Source organism: Tenrec ecaudatus, chromosome 17 (genome assembly GCF_050624435.1).
Source record: "Tenrec ecaudatus isolate mTenEca1 chromosome 17, mTenEca1.hap1, whole genome shotgun sequence".
Lineage (NCBI taxonomy): Eukaryota > Metazoa > Chordata > Mammalia > Afrosoricida > Tenrecidae > Tenrec > Tenrec ecaudatus.
In genome coordinates this window covers 48,763,587-48,782,442 of record NC_134546.1, presented here as the reverse complement: position 1 = coordinate 48,782,442, position 18,856 = coordinate 48,763,587, and the positions used below count along the sequence as shown (strand labels likewise).

At 38.3% G+C, this 18,856-nt stretch overlaps 2 pseudogenes; one reads left to right on the top strand and one right to left on the bottom strand.

The window, feature by feature from the left end:
* Positions 1-15,715: 15,715 nt before the first annotated feature.
* On the bottom strand, positions 15,716-16,174 carry LOC142430436 (interleukin-6 pseudogene; annotated as a pseudogene).
* A 49-nt stretch (positions 16,175-16,223) lies between these two features.
* On the top strand, positions 16,224-18,262 carry LOC142430435 (mitogen-activated protein kinase 6 pseudogene; annotated as a pseudogene).
* The last annotated feature ends 594 nt before the right edge of the window (positions 18,263-18,856 follow it).

Genomic DNA, 18,856 nt, shown 5'->3' with positions numbered 1-18,856 from the left:
CTGAAAGAACCCCATATATAAGTAACTCCAAAAGATTATCACCATGTTATATCATTTTCAAACTTTCCTACATCGAAGAAAAGGAAAGCGCCTGAGAACAACTCAGAAACAGAAAAGTTAACTCTAAAGGTAAACCAATCAAAATAAGCTTGGTCTTTCAATAGAAATCACATAGGCAAGAAAGCAATGGAGCGAAATATATAAAACCTTGAAACAAAATATTTTAACTACAAATCCTATACCCAGCAAGATTATCACTTCCAGAAAAGGAAAACTGACAGGAATTTTAAAAACTAAGATAAGCCTTACACAGATAAGTCATAATAATGAGAGACTTTTTTAAGACAGAGAATGAACAACAGCAGAGAGCAAACGAAGATCATCATACAAAATGCTACCATCAAAAAAAATCAAACCACTGAATATACTAAGTGAAACAAGCCTATCAGATTGAAAATAAGGAACCAGTGTTAACAATCTGCAATGAAGACAGCAGTAAAGTAATAAAGGGAATAGAATAAATATAAAACAGTAGAACAGATAAATTGAATAGTACACAAGAAAAGGTAAACTGCCACAAACTTGGAAAGAAAATAATAAAAAATAAACTTACCTCAAAGAAAACGATAAAACATCAACAAAGTAAAAAAAGAGGAAAACTATAAAACTTACTAAATAGTGAAATAAAGACAAAAAATAAAAATTACAAGAAACACCTACAAACAAAACAAACAATAGAGAAAATAATGATGAACAAAGAAATAGCACCAAAAAACTCAGAAAAACATTTGAATATAATTAATATCTTGCTTAGAGGAAATACACACAGAGATAAAATATCAAAATATGGAAAAATAAGTAAAAATAAAAACAGGTTAGCAACATTAATTTCTGATAAAATAGATGTCAAAGTTAAAGCCATCCTGACAGACAAATATATACCATTAAAGGTATAATTGAACAAAATGACATAACTATAATAAAACTACATATACCCAATGAACAATCCTCAAAATACATTACTCAAACTCATAGAGTTGAAGAGACAATGCTGTAGTAATAGTAGGAGATTCAAATGCACTACTCTCAGGAAGACTGGATTCACTGGAAAGAAAATCAACAAAATGTAGATAAAGTAATTAACACAGCCATTCAATTGGATTTCTTAAACCAGGGGTGGGGAATAACTGGCCCCAGGGCCCTATACACACACATTCACAGTCATCAATCATTGTTAACTCATAGCAACTTCCCTATGGGTTTCTAAGGCTTTAACTAGTTTATTGGAGTAGAAAGCTCAGTCTTCCTTCCATGGAATTGCTGATGGTTTCAAACTGCCAACCATGCAGTTTGCAGCCCAACAGGTAACCACTATAGCACCAGAGCTCTTATAAGGCCCACCAAATAAATTCATATGGCCCTATAACACACAATCAGTTATGAGACTCATTCAGTTGCCTGTGGCCCTTCTGCCTTTATTGCAGTGACTCCGAGATCAGTCCGTGCTAGGCAGGCTGGGAGTGTGCGTGTAAAAGTGTTCACACACTGTGGCTAAATGACAGCAATCTGGTGATGATGAGATAATATGCAATCATATGGTCCCTCCTGATGGTGATTACCTTGCCTCTGATGCTTATGATGATGTTGTTGACTTTTTTGTTGACTCAGACAATAACTCCAATTCAATCTTTATACACACTCCCACAATCAACAATTCTCACAAAAACTGAATTTCAGATGAAGATTTAAAAATTACAGTATACATAAGAGACCACAACAGTAGAGAAGATGAATGTTGGATATGTTCTTAATCCAAGACGCAGGATCAGAACAGTAATAAAGTAAAATAATCAAATTGCTGGTGACACACACACATACACAGTGGATAATTATTAAAACTTATGTGGGTGACCTTATACAAAAAAAGATGACTACAAAGGGAAGAAAGGTAGATGCCAAGTGTCAATCTGCCCAAGAAAAATGGGCAAATTATTATTTTATTGCTGTTGTTGAAGTCAAAGTTAAACTGTGTGGCTAGTTTATGGCAATGTCTTAGCAACAGTGAAAAAAAGCCAATCTAGAATCTCATTGCTGCTCTAAACATGCTAAGCTCAATAAATTGACGGTGGGGATGGGGAGTGGTTTGCACAAATATGTCTACATAAAATCATTGTTTTTCAGCAGAGTGTGAAATCAGAATAATCCACGTTCACTGGGCCTCATCAGGACAGAGAAAATGTTATTCAGACAAGTTCTGTAGTGAGCGAGCTTCCAGTAAAGGAGCTGAGGCTTCATGTAGACAGAGCTTGTGAGATGCATGGTGGCTGTGGCAGAATTGATAGCAATGGACAAGGTAGAATTGTTTCAGAGTGTTAGCTTGCCTTGATGGAACATCTCACATCAGATTTCTTACTTAGTACAAGATATTGAGAGAGAGAGAAAACAACCCTGAAGGATTCCGTAGGTTTCCAATTTTTTTCCTTCTGGTTTTTGAAAAGACAACAGACATAACAAATACTAATCAACAGTCCATTTTGTGTGTGTGTGGGTTAACTGCTGGGTTTGACACATGAAAGGAACTATTGTTACTGGAAGCCACGCATGGCTACATAAGGGCTGAGGACTTGTTTGAGAGACTAACATTTGGAAAGCTAAGTGGTCCTACTACAGATGAAGCTCTAGTGATGATTGACTCACAAAAAGGGTTAATTGTACTTGTCAAAAGAAATGGCATCACCTCAGTCTTGAAACAAGTGATTCCATTTTAAGCCACTGAATCATACACCACGAAAGTCTCTGTGCCTCTCAACGATGTGAAGTCAACACTAATGTCAGACATAACATTTGTCAAAAGCAGAGGGTTCAGCAGCTTCGAGTTTAAGGAGTTACTGAACGACCTTGGCTCTGAGACTAGTGATCTTGTTTATCACTGACGCGTGGTGCTGAGTCATGGGGAGCATGCTCTTGAGGGTTATGGACAGTGGGAGGAAGTCACACAATTCGTGGAGATGGCAGGAAAACCAGTCAGAGAACTTCAACAATAGTGACTGTAGGGTTTAGGGTTCATGGTGGACATTAACAAGTCCCTCTCAGAGCTGAACATCAAGCTGTAGGGCCCCAGCTGTCTCAACTCCATGCTTTGAAAGGTGAAAACCTTTGAAGCTAAATTAAAGCTGTGGAAAGAGCAACTAGAAAGGAATGGTGCACTTCCCCACTGTGGAAGGACAAAAGCATTCTAGGACATTTGAATATGCTGGGGAGTGTGTGACGCTAATTGAGGGATCAATGAAAGATTCAAGATCATGAAAAGTAAACAAAAGGAATTGAACACCTTTGCTACATTATTCAGTGTGAAACCAGCTGATGTGCCTCATAACCTACACACAATATCATTTAGCTGTGAAGTGATGAGGAACTGAGAGTTCTATACAATTGCCCACCACTTGAGTTCCATAAATGTTAAATACGCTATGGTGATTTGTCCACTTTGAAGAAGCATGCATTGAAAAATGCATCTGTGTTTTAACAACTTACTGCTCCATGGAGTTCTTTTCCACACTTACCATCACAGAGTCAATTGTGCTCCATGCTAATCCATGCAAAACTGGAAAAGCAATTGTGACTGGCAACAACATGAATACAAGCTAACATCATCCATCTTACCAAAGAGCAACAATCCAGTCATCACACTAGGGATGAGTTAATTGTTTTAACAAACAAAACAGGCTAAATTTTCAGTGGGTAATTTCTATGGCCTATGAATAATGCTATAAATATCCAAATCACCTGTCCTGGTTTTCTCTAGAGAACCCCTAACACAATTGGTACCAAGAGTAGTTCTGGAGAAACAAGATAATAAATATGGGTTTTCTGAATAGGTTCTTTAGTCTGATTAGGCCTAACAGTACTGAGAATGCTGCCTCTACCCCTAAATTATGGATTAGCCTGCCATTACTAGAGAGGGTGGTGTTAATCCATAGTGTGAAGTGGCAAAGGTAAAATCCACAATACCATCACCAGTAGATGAAGTACTGGTGAGATAAGAGGCTCTGGGTGACTTGTGCTTGATATTTTCAGCAGTTTTGTAGAGATGAGAGGCATATGGAAGCTGGTTGCTGGTCCTCCTTACAATAGAAAGTGTGATCAAGGAAAGGAATGACCTGAGAACTTCAGAAGCATGTGTCACGTGTCAAATAAAAGACCTAAAAGCTTCTGCATGTGCCACAAAGGAAAGTCTTCTCTCCTCTAGTAAAAGAGCTGACATTGCTGAAAACCAGATCCAGAGTCTCATCAGATGAGTAGCTGAATTGCCGTGTCAGCTGGATTGTAGGTCTAGTACAGTGTCTGATACTAAAATAAGGGCACTGATCAGAAAGAAATGGGACTCTGAAATATGGGACGGGAATATGTGGGCTGACGATCCAGAAGAGGAGAATATTAAGGCCCTAGAGTCTATTGAGCCATCTGGTCAATAGATCAACCCCTCCCACCTGAGGGATTTAATCCACTATCAGGAAAACAACTCACACTTGAGCAGACTAACCAAACTGTGTGCTGAAATGCTACATGGGGCTGGATCTGGAGCATTGCTTGGAGAAAACGCCTTACAGGGTATTGCTGAGAGCCCCCAAGAAACAGCCTATTATCCATTATTTCCTCTAGACCTATAACTAAAATTAAGTCTCAGAAAGTTCCTAAAGGTGAGTTACAGGTGGTGACTCCGGAAGAAATCTGCTACACTCATAAAGACCTGCTCAATATTTCTAATATGTACAGACAGGAGCCTGGGTAATATACATGGGAAATGTAACTACTACATATTTACGTGATCTATACGGGCAGAAAAATGCTAGATCAGGTGAACAGCAGTTCAACTCAAATCACCAGAATAGAGTGTCATGACCCCCAATCAATTCACAGACCTGAGCCGGTGTACAGACCCACAACCCCGTGAATGAGGGGAAGGCCAGGTCCCTTCTAAGAAGGACCCTGCTACATCACCAAAGGTCTATACTGTTAGTCTTTCTTCTAGCCTTCCCCAGAGTGACAGTTCACTGGGAGAAAGAAAATGATCAAACTTTTCAGGGATTACTGGACACTGGCTCTGGACTGACACTAATTCCAATCAGACTGGGGGGTCTATGGAGGTCAAGTTATTAACAGTTAAGCTCAGATACTTCTCACAGTGGGTCCAGTGGATCATCGAACACACCCTGTCATTATTTCCCTAGTTCCAGAATGCACTACTGAAACAGATATACTTAGTAACTGGTAGAACCCCCATCTTGGATTCTTAAAATGTGGAATAAGGGCAATTATGGTAGGAAAGGATAAGTGGACACCATTAGAACTGTCCTTGACTAGGAAAATAGTAAACCAAAAGCAATGTAGCCTGCATGGAGGGATTGCAGAGATTAGTGCCACCATCAAAGTCTTGAAGGAGGCAGGGTGTTGGTTCCGACCACATCCCCTTTTAACTCACCGATTTGACTTGTAAAACAAACAAACAAACAAACATGGATCTTGGAGAATAATGGTGGATTATGGTAAACTTAACCATGTGGTGACTCCAATTGCAGCCACCGTTCCAGATGTGGTTTCATTGCTTCAGCAAATTAATACTTCTCCTGGTGTTTGGTAAGCAGCTATTGAACTGGCCAATCATTCTTCTTAATATCAGCCTCAAAGAACCACCAGAAGCAGTTTGCCTTCAGCTGGCAGGGGCAACAGTACATTTTCACAACTATCCCCCAAGGGTACACTAACTCTTCAGTCCTGTGCCATAATTTAGTCAAAGAAGATAACTTCATCACCTGTCTTTTCCACAGAATGTCACACTGCTCCATTATATTGATGAAATTATATTGATTGGACCCCCTAAGGAAGATCTATCACAGACTCTAGATTCATTGGTACAACACCTGCATTCAAGAGGTTGGGAAATTAACCCAACAAAGATCCAGGCACCCTCCACCTCAGTAAAATTTCTAGGGGTAAATTGGTATGAGGCATGTCAAGATATTCCTACTAAAGTACAGGATAAGCTATTATATTTACTCCGTAACCCCACCCCCATCAACAACTAAACAGGACACGCAATGCCTAGTGGACCTCTTCTGAAGACAACATATCCCACATTTGGGTGTGCTACTCCAATCTATTTATCAAGTGGCAAAAAATGAAGCCAATTTTGAGTGGGGCCCAGAACAAGCCAAGACTCTGCAACAGGTTCAGGCTGCCGTTGTAAGCTCCTTTGCCACTGGGACCATATGATCCAGCTGACCCAATGGTGCTAGAGGTGTCAGTCGCAGATAGAGATGCAGTGTAGAGTCTTTGGAGGGCCCTCTATTTGAATCCCCAGGGCAGACTCTTGGGATATTGGAGTAAAATTCTGCCATTCTCTCAGACAACTATTTCAATTGTGAAAAACAGCTGTTGGCCTTAGTTACTGGGCCTTCATTGAGACTGAACCCCTTACCATGGGCCACCAACTCACCATAAGGCCTGAGCTGCCCATTATGAACTGTGTATTGTCTGACCCACAGAGTCATAAAGTTGGATGTGCACAGCAACACTCCATCGCTAAATGGAAGTAGTATATACAGACCGGGCTAGAGAAGGACCTGAGAGTACATATAAATTACGTGAAGAAGTGGCCCAAATGCCCACAGTCTCCACTCATGTCACAGTACCTTTCTTCTCCCAGTCTGCGTCTGGGGTGTCTTGGTGAGTTCCTTATAATAAGTTGATTGAGGAACAGAAAATTTGTGCTGGGCTAACTGATGGCTTTGCATGTAATGCAGGTGGACAGCAGCACCACAGCCATTTCAGGGATCTCTATGAAGGACAGAAGTAAAGGGAAATCCTCCCAACAGGCAGAATTTCAAGCATTCTGGCCATTCAGTTTGCTTCAAAAAAGAAATGGCCAAATGTGAGACTGCATACTGATTCATGGATTGTGGCTAATAATTTGACTAGATGGTCAGGGAATTGGAAGGAACATGGTTGGAAAATTGATAATGAAGAGGTGTGGAGAAGTGGTGTGTGGATAGACCTCTCTGAATGGACAAAGAAAGTAAAGATAAGAATGTCTCATGTGAATACTCACCAAAAAGGTTACCTCTGAAGGTACCATTTTAACAATCTAATGGATAGGATGACACGCACTATTAGTACTACCATGCGCTGTGAGTAAAGTAAATAGTAAACTACAGCAACCCTGACAGCACTGCTAATGACCCACATCCCTCAGGAATGAAGGTGTGAGTCACCCCACCAGGCAAAGAACCACAACCAGCTGAGGAGCTGGCCGAAGGCAAAGGAAAAACAGCATGAGTAGTGGAAGAAAGTAGTTCTACCTATCAGTTATGGCCATTTGAACAATTACAAAAGTGAGGTTTGTGATTGTCAGTATTTCATCTTTATTTATGTTTACAGAATCTTTCCCTTGTTCACATACAATATACTAGATACAATTAGATTCAGGATGTTTTATTTGTATGATTAGATATATGATGTTAGGTATAAGTTTGATTTCATTAATGTCTGACTTCAGAATGTCACCAATGGCTAAAGAATTGTGTACAAGTGCCAAGCTGGCAAGGGGTAGACTGTGTTGGTTTATTGTGCCAACTAGGCTTCCATAGGAACATGTTTGTGGAATTTAATCAGGTCACAGTTTGATTAGAATGTGATGAGATAAATGGATTCCCAATGCCGGTCCCCTTCCCTGTTTTTCCCTGGAAATTTGACCAGTGCTCTGTTGCCTGAGCTAGTCCTTTACCTCAACCATGTGCTGCACTATTGTGGGCCAAACCAACCCATGGATTGTGTCGCCCACAGAGAGAATGCCATGTGATGACAGAAGCAGAGGTTGGAATGATGCATCTACAAGTCAAGCAATGCCCAGGATTGCCAGAAACTCTGGGAGTCAGTGATGACACCAACTCCTCCAGCCTTCAGAGAGTGACTTCTGACACCTTGATTTCAAAATTCTATTCACCGTAACTGCCAGAGAATAAATCTGTGCTAAGTCACTTGTTTGTGGTAATTTGTCATGTTAACCCATGAAACTAATACAGCTAGACTGTGATTTTTACAAGCCCTCTTTACTTATGAAATTTATGTGCTTTGGTATGTAATAATTACTTAAGGCAAAATAAATATCACGGAGAAAATCTTTTAAAAGAACTTCATTGAAAGAGTAAAAAGAGAGCTCACAGCTTGGGGGAAAATGGCAATAATATATTGGATAAAGGCCTAATATTGGAAGTCTATAGAAAACTTCAACACTTCAATAAGAAAAACACAAATAATCTAATTTTAAAATGGGCAGAAGACATCAAGACAGCCAACAAACATGGGAAGAAATGCTCATGAACACTTGGTGGAATGCAAATTAAAATAATAGTGAAATACCTTCCTGCCCCACCATTGATAGAAAATTATTTTTAATAAAAAATAAGTACTAGGGAGTAGGTAGAAAGATTGGAATCCTCTTATACTGATCGTGGTATTGTAGAATTTTAGAGCCACCATGGAAAGCATTATGGCACTTCTTTAAACAAATTCCTATAGTCATACCATATGACTCAACTATCGCTGTACTCACTATACGCCTCAAAGAAATAAACAATGAAACATCATAAGATACATACACACCCATGTTTATAACAGTGCCATTCACATCAGAATAAAATGGAAACAACTGAAATGCCCATCAGCGAAGAAATGGATAAATAAATTCTGGTACATAAATACAATGGAATACTACGCATCTCTGAAAAATAACTGTCAAAAATCTCACAACACATACAAGGACATTATGCTCAGCAAAAGTTACTCAATTCCATAAAGACAAATACTGTAAGAAACTACTATTACATGTGCCACAATCAACTTTACAGCACACTCTGTTTGATAGCAAAGCTAATAAATTATCATTTGATTTCTCTTTTGACCCATTTTAAAGTTGTTTCAGTATGTAATATTTTATGATTTTTAAAAATTGAGAATTTTCTATGTCTGTCTAGTCACTGTTGGTTTTTGTTGTCATTTGTTTGTTTTCTGTTTGTGTTTTGGATGATTTCCTGTATATGAAATGCAGGAGAGGATATCTATAGAGACAGTAAATGAATTGATAATTGCCTGTGGGCATGGGTAATGACAGGTGAAGATGAAGGGAAATGGGGTACTAACAAGGAGTACAAGAAAGAAGAAAATGTTCTAAACTGATTGTTATGATGAAGGCACAAATCTCTTAATATGATTTAATGATTAAATTGTATGATATGTGACATACATGCCAATGAAACTATTTAAAAATAAATTACTATTATAAAAGATAAAATCAGGGGATGTCCAGTTGCCTACAGATGGGTCTTGGCTCCCTAATCGTCACTCCCCATCATTCACAATGATTTCATTTTTGTTGTTGTTATTTGATGCCTGATCCCTGATCCCTTCAACACCTCATGATCACACAGGCTGGTGTGCTTCTTCCATTTTGCCTTTGTTGCTTCTGAGCTAGATGGAGGCAACTGGACATCCCCTTACAGAAGGGTCTCCAAGGGGAGATGAGCCAGTCAGGTGCAGTGTAGCAATGATAAAACAGACAACGTTCCTCTAATTCCTAAATCCTTCCTCCCACCCTACTATCATGATCCCAGTTCTACCTTACAAATCTGGCTAGAACAGAAGATGTACACTGGAACAGAGAGGAACTGGAAACACAGGGAATCCAGGACAGATGATCCCTTCAGGACCAGTGCTGAGAATGGCGAGACCAGGAGGGTGGAGGGAGGATAGGATGGAAAGTGGGAACCAATTACAAGGATCTGCATACAATATCCACCCTGGGGGATGGACAACAAAAAAGTGGGTGAAGGTAGACGTCGGACAGTGTAAGATATGACAAAATAATAATAATTTCTAAATTATCAAGGGTTCATGAGGGAGGGGGGAGTGGGGAGGGAAGGGAAAATGAGGAGCTGATACCAAGGGCTCAAGTAAAAAGCAAATGTTCTGAGAATAATGATGGCAACAAATGTACAAATTTACTTGAAACAATGGATGTATGAATGGATTGTGATAAGAGTTGTAGGACCCGTCAAAAAATGATTAAAAAAAAAACAGTTACACCCTCCAAAAAAAAGAAAAGAAAAAATAAGATGAATGGTTTTCACACTGAAAGAAGCAGACTTTGGTGCTTATGAAAGAGGGAGGAAGAAAAGGGAAGAAAAGAACTAGAAAATAAATAAAGAAATAAAAAATAAAGACCAGGATACACATGAATAGAGATATGCATTGGCAATAGATAGATAGATGACAGAGAGATGACAGATAAAGGTAAATAATTTTTAAAATCCAATATCCTCTTTAGAGTAAGTTTTATAATTTACACAACATCTTGCTAAGCACAATTTGCTAATCAGAAATGAACAAATATTTTATTTATATGAAATAAGCAAATATATGTTGTTAGTTGCTGCCAAGCCAGTTCTGACTCATGGTTATCCCTTTGGGGCAGAGTAGAAATGCACTGTATCGGGTTTTCAATGCTAACCCTTCAGAAGCAGTTCTTTATGCGTGTCTTCCTGAGTAGATACTTATAGCCAACCTGTTAGTTAATAGTCTAGTGCTTATCTGTGTGCACTCCCAAGCAAACGCCCGTGCGTGCGCGCACGCGCGCGCGCGCGCGCGTGTGTGTGTGTGTGTGTGTGTGTATGTTCAAAGGACTGGATGGAGTGGGAAAAAGAAAGTTTCTGCTTCGGAAGTATTGAGTGTGTGTGCATTTAGTGCTAGAAATCAATCCATAATAACTGCTTTAGAAGTGTCCCCAAAGCTTTGATATGTTGTGTTAGCTTCTTGTTTGTTTCAAGGAGTTCAAAATTTATTACACAGTTCTTTATTGTGTTGTTCAGTATTGACCTGAAGTACATATTCAGCTTTTCATATCTGGATTATTTCTAATCTTGTTAAGTGTGAATATCGTTTATATATACATCCAGGGGCAGGATTTTGTGAAGACATAAGTTATTAATCAGTTTGTGCAAATACCTGAGTAGGATTGCTGAATTATATGCAATTCATCTTTTAATTGAATAATCCTGCTACTCTGTCTTACAAAGCAAGTGTGGTTTTACATCCAAAGCAGCAGTGTGTAAGAGCTCCAGTATCATTGAATATTCACCACGTGGAAATAGTGGTAGATGTAAGGGTGTTTTAGTTTCTAATCTTAGTCAGTCTAATAAATTGCTGTTTTTTCATGCCAGTAAGTTGGATAATATTCAGAGTGACCTGATGTACAACGGAATATAACTTTTCCCAGCCCTGTTCTATGACTGTGTCAGTCCATCTTATTCCACCTTTGAATTGATCCTCTATTTATGAAGCACAATATCTCTCTCCAGGCCTGGCTCCTCCTAATGACATGTTGAAAGCAAGTGAGATGAAATCTCACCAGGCTGTCTTCTAAAGAAAAATTCTTACTGTAGTTTTTCCAAAACAGATTTCTTCATTCTCCTGCTCATATATGATATATTTAATATCTATCGCAAACACCATAATGCAAAGATATCAATTTTCCAACCAGCCTTATTCATTGTTCTGATTTACATAGAAGATATAAAATATTACCGTGGCTGTGTCAGTAGCGCACCTTCTTCTTCAGCACACCAGGCACTTTGCAAAACACATGGAACGTAGGACATAAGTACTTAGTATATTATGAAGACAATTAACTAAGATGACCCAGGAAACCATGACCATATACCCCCAAACCAAAGAACTAATTCCATGAGGTATGTGGTTATACATAAGCAGCCTCAGCAATTACTATTTTGCTTTGTCATTAGTGAAAATATGTCTATTATACAACGTTTTCCAATTCTACTCTTTTACAGGTATACAATTTATTGATATCTATTACAATAATTGACTAGGCAAGTCTATTCTCAATCAATGTAATTTATCATGATCATTTTCTGTTCTTCTCACATGCCTCCTACCTAACGCTTATTTGTTTCTTTACTGATTATCACATGGGAAGGTTTCCTGGTGATGACAGCTGACATATATTTCCTGTAACTATCATGGTTTTGGAATGTGGTTTGCATATTGGGGCACTTCATTTTAGAAAGAATTTATAGTAAGTTGCTAACAACATTCCACTAAGTTATACCTTTAAAGGTCTTTATAAAAATAACGTATTTGGACATAATTCACATATCATGCAATAGTTCAATGGTGTCAAGAATTGTGCAGACATTTCCAAAATCAATCATAGATCACTTTTCTTTTAATTTTTGTTATTATCTCCTCATTCCCCACCCCCCCAACACTCCCTGCCACACTCCCAAGGAAGCATTATTCCAGTTACTGTCTCCATTGAGTCACCCACCCTGCATTTCATATACTAAAAGCATACTAAAATACAAAACTGAGAATTAAAAAAGCTATCAACAATTACAAAAATAAATAGAGAAAACTCCCCCTGGAAAGAAAGCAGAAACTATTAAGAACTAGAACAACTTTAAAATAAGACTACAAGGAGCTCAAATTAGAAGGTGTTAGATTTTAGCCTAGTTATAGCTGTCATTTTAAACGCATCCTGTATGACAGCAAGGCTATACCCATCCCTGGTCTATGTGCAGAGGGCATTCCCAATAGGCTTTTTCCACATGTACTTCCCCTTCACTGTCTTTTACCTTGCTAGAACTCTTTCAAAAAGATCAAATCAGATGGTGCGCTTTAACCATTCAAAGTAGATGCTACATTTTCATCTACTATAATAATCTCTACAATACTGTCTGATGACCAGACTATTCACTTCCCTTGACTATGGCCTGAGAGAAATCCCTCGAGGTTAAATCTTCGTGTAGGTCTTTCAAATAGATGTTGAGCTTCCACTGTTTTCCATAGGCTTCTGCAAATGAGGCATTCACAATTTAAGCTCTGATACCATTCCCTCCTTCTGATCTCGGTTATATTATTTGCCACCCTTGGATTACACAAGCTGGTGTACTTCTTCCATGTGGGCTTAGTTGAAGTCTCACTTACATGGCTGCTTGTTTGAAGATAGTGCCTTTAAAATCCCAGACGTTATTATTTTTGATAGCAAGGCACCTTCCAGTTTCTTAACCACACTTTGCTGTAGCCCCCATATCTATAGTGATCTGTCCTTGTGATTGAAGTCAAGTGGGGCCATATCATAAGAACTAATTGTTCTGATAGGAGGGCTTGATAGTGGGGCTAGAATTAAGTTACTGCCTAATTTTGATATAAATTAAGCCATACAACATTTGCACTCTTGTGATTGACATATTTCATTCAATATATAATGTCTTCAAGTTTTATCCATATTGCAGCATGTTCCAAAACCATATTTCTCCTACTGGTTGAGTAGATATTAAGAGACTTCAAAAAGTACCCGGGCAAATGTCATTTTTCTTTTAGTTCCATTTTCCCCACAAACTTTTTGAAGCCATATCATATTATTAAACTTCTTTATCCATTTGTCTGCTACTGGCTGCTTCCACCTTTTTGGTATTGCGACTACTGTTGTGATGGACATCTGCAAACAAATCTCTCCTTGAGTCTCCACTGCCAAATCTTTTGGGTACATACTAAGGAGTAGAATTGTTGGATCAGTTAGTGGTTCTACTTTTAGTTTTTTAAGGAATTATGGGCATTACTTCTAAATATGCATGCATGTTCAACATTATTTTATAAATTTCTTAAAAACACAAGATATTCTACCAAATAGCCACAACTTGAGAAAATCCTTATTACAGAAATTTAAAATATTAATAATAATATTGAAGTTTATATTTATCTATTATTTTTCTTTTTTAGGAATGCAATCAAGGAAAACAATAAACTTTATGCCATTTATGAGACCAGGTGAGTCCACAATATGTGTGCTTCATCAATTAAAGGCTTTTATTTTTCATTTATGCTACATTTATTAGTTGCCACTATAAGAAAAACTTATAACTTATCTCGCTCTAAATATTTTGTATGTGAATCATTTGGTTATATTATTGTAAGTCAAATAAAGAATAAATAATGATAAAATAGCATCTCAAATTATTTGTGTAATTTTTGCTGTTGTTTTAAAGCCTTTTCATAGGATTTCTTTATGGCATCTTATTATAGCACTGTGTATTAAGTTAAAAATTAAATTATTTTGTCATTGTAAGGTAGCTTACAATTTCTCATTTTTCTAATTTTTAAATGTACTTGAGAGAGGTTAGACTGATTCAAGTTCACAGAGCTATATAGAAGCACATTTGAAAGTAAAGAAATCATATCACTTAGCTTCATGACATGCTTTTATGTTCCCCGTTACCTGAAAAAAGTACATATCAATTATTTTGCCTCTACAGAATCATTTTAAAGTTAATATTCACTTGAGCAAGGAGAATTTTATAATCATCACCAATTTTAAAACATTTTCTTCTTTCCTGTACTGATTGTTATTAACTTCCCATTTGTCCTCAGCTTGACCTACCACACCCCCAAGAAGCCATTAATCCACTTACTATCTCTTCAGATGTACCTATCCTGGATCCATACACAGAAAAAACATACAAACAGCAACAAAACAAAACAAACTATTAACAAAGCAAAACAGAAAAATGTCAATAAAAAGAAGGTAGAAAATATTAATAACTAGAACAAATTACAAATGGATCAAAAGAGAAATGAAATGATAAAGTGTTAGAGTTAAACCTCACTCCCTCTGTCATAATCCTCTTTTCTTTTTTTTCATCTCATTTTAAAAAGCTAATTTACTGGTTTAAACAAATTTAAACATGCAAATACTATATGAATATTTCTTGCACTTGATCTTAGCCAAAAGGCCAAGAAGCGATTTTATATGAATATTTCTTTAACAATAGATTCAAATTAGCAATTTATGTGAGGTAAGCTGACACATTCCATGAAGTGATCTGCCTCTGGGAAGGATGAGGGTATCTGCTATAGTTATTGTGCCAGCCTGGCCGATAAACACAAGTAGGATTAACTGAAGGGCAGAGAGATAAATGGCTTGCTTGTTCTGTGCCTCAGTTTAAAGGGGTACACTACCTGTGGGATGCCTAACCTGTGGACTGTGTCGCTGTAAGTTGAGGTCCCTTTAAGCCCACACGATTGGAATGTTCATCTCTGGAGCTGGGGACTGACAGTTGATGACAGTTCGGGACCTGCCTTGCTGTTTGCTGCCTGGGTATATATAGCCCAGCTCTCTCTACAGAAGGGGACTGGCACCTGGCAGCACTCAAAATTTGAAGGACTGCTAGTGTCTCACTGCTTTATAATTCAACTGTTAATTTCTTGTATTATCTATCTGTATATTATTTAATGGTTTATTTCTTGAATTATATATCTATCTTTATAAATATATTTATATATAATTACTAGCAATCTGGCTTGTCTCTCTAGAGAACCCTGTCCAATACAGTATCCAAGGTGCAGAGTTGTTTTACCATATTATTTCATCTCCAATAGCATTTCATAAAAATATAAATATATCATTTTTATAAATTCACTCGAGTGGTATACAGATTTAAGTAGCAGTACAATAAAGTATCATCCTAATGCTTAAATAATTTTTAGTTCTTCATAGAGAACTAGATAAGTTATGTATCCCCCAGCCATGTTTCTGACCTGGTGAAGGAATGCCCATAAACTGCAATGACCATGAATGTCCCGGCTACTTTAGCCGAACAGCCCTCACACTGAACTGACTGAACTTCTCCAAGCTTTGAAGGCTGAGGTTAGTCATTGTATTCTTCAGCCACTTGATGTTTAAGTGCCACGTAGGCAGCTCAGTGGCATTTGTGGTTGGGTCAGGGGTGGTTATGTCATTTGGATGGTTTTCCTCCAGGAGCTGGATCAGTGCTTTGATGCTCTTCAGCACACCTGAGAGCTTTCTCTTCTCCTCTTCCAAAGTGCTCCCCACGAATTCCATGTAGCTGTGAAACTGTGAAAGGCCAGTGATGATTCTCCTCAGGCAAGTCTCCTTGTCGGAGCCATCTTGGAAGCATCTGTCTTCTTCTCTCATCTTTGGAAGGTTCAGATTGTTTTTTGGCAGTGCTCGCCTGCTGCTTTCACACTTGTCATATTTGTCACACATCTTTTTCAGTTCTTGGACTTGGGAGAGGGTGGACATCAGGACTTCTAGTGTTTCTTTTGAAGAGGTGAGTGGTGGTGTGTCTGAGATGGCACCGCCTTTAGAATCTCCTTCCAATGGTCTTGGAGTGGGGAATGCAGAAGCCATCATCAGGAGCAGCCCCAGGGAGAAGGCTACTGGACTGAAGGTCCTTACTGAGTCCTAGAGTGTCAAGAATTCTCTACATGAAATAAAAATTATTAAAAGACCAGACCATGATGACATAGGGAAAATTTTTGAAATTCTTGGTCCCAGTGGAAGCCAGTTAATAGACAATGTGGGCTCTCTTATAGAACTGAGCAGTGCTTACATGGAATGTTCAGGAGTATCTGCTTAATGTGCTGGAGCAAGGCCTTTTACTGGAAGAACATGCCAGGCTTTTCATGTATCATTTTGCGGGCTCAAATATATTTACTCTGTAAACCCTGCACAGAGATTGCAAACCAGCTCATCTTTTCATTAATACTGAAGACTTGGTGCTGAAGATAGATGACTTTGGCCTTGCACGGATCATGAATCCTCATTATTCTCACAAAGGTCATCTTTCTAAAGGATTGGCTACTAATGGTACAGGTCTACATGTCTTTTTAATTTTTCCTAATGATTATACTAAAGTCATTGACATGTGGGCTGCAGGCTACTTCTTTGCTGAAAAGCTGACAGGAAACCCCTCTTTGCAGGCGCAGATGAGCTTGAGCAGATGCATCTGATTGTGGACTCTATTCCTGTTGTCCATGAGGAGGATTTCCAGGAGCTTCTTTCTTAGTGCAATTACAGTTTATTTTAAAAATGATGTGACTGAGCCACAAAAACCTTTAACTCAGCTGATTCCAGGAATTGGTCAAGAAGCACTGGATTTCCTGGAATGAATTTTGACCCTTAGCCCCATGGACCAGTTGACAGTAGAGGAAGCACTTTCTAATCCTTACATAAGCATAGATGCTTTCCCAAAATACAAGCCAATTTCAAACCTTCCCGTTCATATTGAAGAGGAAGTCAACGATATTCTGCTAATGGATGACACTCATAATCACATTTATAACTGGGAAAGGTACCATGATTGTCAGTTTTCAGAACAAAACTGGCCCATACTTAACAACTTTGACATTGATGTAGCCCACCTTGATCCAAGAGTTCTGTCTGATGTCACTGAAGTACAAGTCAATCCTCAGAAATATCTGGTTTGTAAATCATGAAACGTATAGAAGGATCCAGCTTTTGATACCAATTACTCTGCCGAGTCTCGCTGACAGGACTCCGATCATCATGAAAACAAATGCTGTAATCTGGAGCATATCCATATTTTGAAAGGAGGTCATCATCCTACCTAGATAACTTAGTTTGTTGAGACTGAAGTTAATCATTACTATGAGCCCAAGCTCATCATAACTCTTTCTAGATGGAAAAAACAAAGCAAAGAAAAATCTGATAAGTTGAGATGTGAGAAGAATGGACTGGTTAAAGCCCAGATTACCCTTTAGGACGCATCTCAGCGGCTGGCTGAGAAAGAAAGGGAGAAGAGCCAGGGGGTTGATTATGATACCTTTATTACAGGCACGATTCAGGTTTGTTCACACCATGAAATGTTGCCCATAAATTAAATGACTTGAACAGTTCACTGTCCCAACTAGAATTGAAAAGCTTGATATCAAATCAGTAAGCCAAGATAAAAGAGGAAGTGGAGATAGCAAACTTGTCGCAATTAGAAGCCTTATACCAGTCGTCTTGGGATTACCAGTTTGTCATTAACCAATTTTGTTGTGAGGCAAAATAGGATGAACAAGCAGAGAAAGAAAACACACCCCAGCTACTTGGACAATGTCTTTAGCAGGAAAGGGGTGCCGAAATGCTGGAGACAGAGCCTGTGGAGGATGGGAAGCTTGTGGGGAGAGGGCACACGGAGGGGGTTCCTAACAATAGTAGGGTGCTTCTCTTTAACAAACAGCTTGAATCCAGAGGCAATCCTAGCTTCACAGTTCTGCTGGGTCACCACTGAAGTCAATCCAGGTCGCACTATCACCTTCTGCAATGAAATCTTCCCTCAAATTCTTCGAAAAACATTCCAGCATTCTGGAACATCTGCACTGAAATCTTGTCTTTTAATTTAACTAGTGTTTTAAGCCATTTTTACTTGAGTCAGATAGTGTCCATTTTACTAAGGATTTCATTAATTCTTGGTTTTTAAAATCCAGACTCTTTTCTACACCTAAGAAAGTTTTCATTCTAACTAGCACGTTTGCACACATGCAGAACAGAGCAAAATCAGAATGCAATGCAGGAGGAGACAAATGCACTAAAGACAAGTATAAGCATCCTTTTCTAGAACAATGGTATCTGTTTTACAGGAAATAAAATTTTTGCCTTGAAATTTACACAGTGAGACTGTTCATAACTGCATGGAAATATCTATTCTTTTTTCCTAAGGCATTTTTCATTCAGGAGTATTTTCAAGTTGTTCATATTGAGCACATTTCTTAAAGTACGTGATACCAGCAGGAACTGAAAATGAATGACGAATTTGGTACCCATGTTGTATACACCTGAAAGTAACAAGAGTGTGTGGCAAAACATATATCACCAATAGTGCTTCTAATATGCACTTCTATTTAGCCAGTGTTTATTGTTAACTATTGACTATTGTTATTAACTATTAACTAAACTAAGTTCATTGTTAACTTATTA